Raw genomic sequence first — 3,297 nt, 5'->3', positions numbered from 1 at the left:
GGAACTGATATCTGACAAAGAATGTGCAACACAGAAAATTTCAGAAAAATAAACACTCTGGCCCCCCAAAAGGACAAAGGATCAAATAAGCAATTTACAAAACAGAAATACAAATGGTCATCCAACATGTAAGATGTTCAGCTTTAGGTGAAACAAAGCATTGCAAATCAAAGCAGTATTTATATACTGCTGTTCCATTTGTACTGCCAAAAGTGTTTTGAGGACAATGATGCAGGATACTGGAAAATGAACATGCCTATGCTGCAGAAAATATGTACATTGACTTAATACTTTTGAAAGGACATTAACATATATCAAAATCTTACATTTTTGCATAATTTTGACCCCAAAATTTAAATGTTAAGAATTTATACCAAAGATATTACAAATGAGCAAAAAATTGTTAGCTTCCAGAATATTTATCACAGCATTTTTTATTATAGTAAAAAAGAAAGTAAATTAGATTTAAAAGCATATGATATAGGCGGAACAGCATGGAAGCTATTTGTGTGTCTTGCGTCCATGAAATACAGCCAGATCAACACTAAACCATCCTACACACCTAGAAAACCGATTGGAAGATTAACACAACAATCTGCACAACCTGAACCACAGAATTCAGCAGGTACATGACACGAAGAGCTGAACTTGGGGAGCAAGAAGCCCCAAAAGGTAGGGAACCCCTTTTTGTGGGCAGAGAGAGGATGGAGACTGGGGAGGAGGGGAGCATATGGGAAAAGCACCCCTCCCCAAAAAGCAGCTGGAGAGAAAGTGGAAAATTGGAAACAGCCACAGGGACTAAACTAAAAAGGGAGAAAGGAGAAAGGAGAGGCTTTAAATTCCATTAAGACTGTAAACAAGGAGAACGCAAAGGCTGCAACTCCGTAGCTCGATACATGGCGGTGCTCTGGTGGGAAAGGTGAATCCCCAGGAACAGAGTGGGGTCCGGGAGGTTCCCAGGCCATACGGGGAAAAGCAGTTCCACTGCTGGAAGGACATTTGGTAGAGACTGTTGAAGCCACCTGGTCCCAGCAGACCCTGGAAGGCAGCCACATTCGCTGGTGCTGGGGCAAAGTTGTTGAGGATGAAGCCTGGTGCCAGATGTATGTTGCGATTTTCCATGGTCCCTGAAACACTGAGGCTATACTGTCTCATGATCTTTTTTGGGGGCGGGCTGGAACCTGACTGCAGTCTCGGGGCACCAGCAACAGCAGGGTCCAGCAGGCACCTGGGTGCAGCCGATATTCAGACATTGCTCATTCAGCCATAGCTCAGTGAGACCCTCCCCCAGAGGGGCAGAACGGGTCAAAGCCGCAGTCCTTCAGAAGTAAGGGGCCAGGGAAAACAGCCGCATCTGAGACAAAACTTGGGAGAGAGGTACTGCCTGGGGCCTGGTCACAGAGAGTGGAAAAGCGGGGAGTGGACGAGAGCTGAAGACAGAGGACCGGTGCACGATTGCTGATCCAGGAGAATAGACTGGGTGGCTGGGTGGCGCCATTTTTTGCCACTCCCGCGCATGCACACCGACAAGCACCACAACAATCCACCCCAGTAGGCTAGCAGCGCCATCTAGGGGAGAGCAGAGCTGTTACACCAAGCCCTGCCCAACTGGGCCAACTTCACTCTTCAAGAACACAAACCTCACGACTGGCTTAATTTATGGACTATAAAAAGCTACATGGACTGACCTCTAGGGGAAAACAAAGCAATTTCAGTCCTACTTCAATCTGTTAGCAGGTTCATCTATTCAATTTTTTCTGTCTCTCTTTTTCCTTTTTCTTTTCTTGAATACAGAAAGAGAAAAAACTCATTTTTATTTTTAATTTTTATTAAAATATCTGTAATTTTTATTACTATATTTTTTACTTTTGTGTAAATTTTTTCAAATTCTACTTTACTTCCATCATTTTATTTTAGTCTACTTCAGTGTACTCACATTTTCAAATTTTCAAACAATTTCCTTTTTTCTTTCTTTTTCTTTTTTCTCTATTTCATTTATTTTCTTTTTTTTAAATGCAGAAAGAGGAAAACTTAATTTTTACTTTCAATTTCTTTTAAAAATGTTTTTATTTAATTTTTATTACTATATTTTTTGCTTTTATGTAAATTTTTCAAATTCTATCTTACTCCCATCATTTTATTTCAGTCTACTACAGTGTATTCACTTTTTCCAATTTTCAAATGGTTTTTTTGTCTTTTCTTTTTTCTTTTTTTATCTTTTTTCTCTTTCATTTCTTTTCTTTTTTTCTTAAATACAGAAAATGAAAATATTCATATTTCTTTTTAATTTTTATTGAAAATATTTTTCTATAACTTTTTTCTACTATATTCTCTACTTTTGTGTATTTTAGTTTACTTTAGTGTATTCATTTTTTCAAATTCTGAAACGATTTTCTTTTTTTTCTCTCCCCCCCCTTTTTTTTGTTTCTATAATCTGTCAAACCACTTGCTACACCCAGACCAAAACACACCTAGGATCTAGCATCATCTATTTGATTTGTGTGTGTGTGTGTGTGTGTGTGTTTAATTTTTAATTTTAATTTTTTTTATTTTAATTTTTTCAATTTCAATCCTTCTACCTCATTAATTCCTTTTCTCCCTTCAAAATGACAAAACGAAGGAATTCACCCCAAAAGAAAGAGCATGAAGAAACGACAGCCAGGGATTTCACCAACACAGACACAAGCAAGATGTCTGAACCAGAATTTAGAATCACGATAATAAGAATACTAGTTGGAGTCAAAAATAGATTAGAATCCCTTTATGCAGAGATAAAAGAAGTAAAAAATAGCCAGAATGAAATTAAAAATGCTATAACTGAACTGTAATCACGGATGGATGCAGCAGCGGCAAGGATGGATGAGGCAGAACAGAGAATCAGCAATATAGAGGACAAACTTATAGAGAATAACGAAGCAGAAAAAAAGAGGGAGATTAAAGCAAAAGAGCACGATTTAAGAATTAGAGAAATCAGTGACTCATTAAAAAGGAACAACATCAGAATCACAGGGGTCCCAGAAGAGGAAGAGAGAGAAATAAGGGTAGAATAGGGGTATGTGAGCAAATCATAACGGAAAACTTTCCTAACGTGGGGAAAGACACAGACATCAAAATCCAGGAAGCACAGAGGACCCCCATTAGATTCAACAACATCAACAAGGCATATCATAGTCAAATTCACAAAATACTCAGGCAAGGAGAGAATCATGAAAGCAGCAAGGGGAAAAAAGTCCCTAACCTACAAGGGAAGACAGATCAGGTTTGCAGAAGACCTATCCACAGAAACTTGGCAGGCCA

This window comes from Herpailurus yagouaroundi, unplaced genomic scaffold (assembly GCF_014898765.1).
Source record: "Herpailurus yagouaroundi ecotype Mexico unplaced genomic scaffold, PumYag 67690, whole genome shotgun sequence".
In the NCBI taxonomy this organism is placed as follows: Eukaryota; Metazoa; Chordata; class Mammalia; order Carnivora; family Felidae; genus Herpailurus; species Herpailurus yagouaroundi.
The sequence above is the reverse complement of the archived record's forward strand: the minus strand, read 5'-3'. Positions refer to the sequence as shown.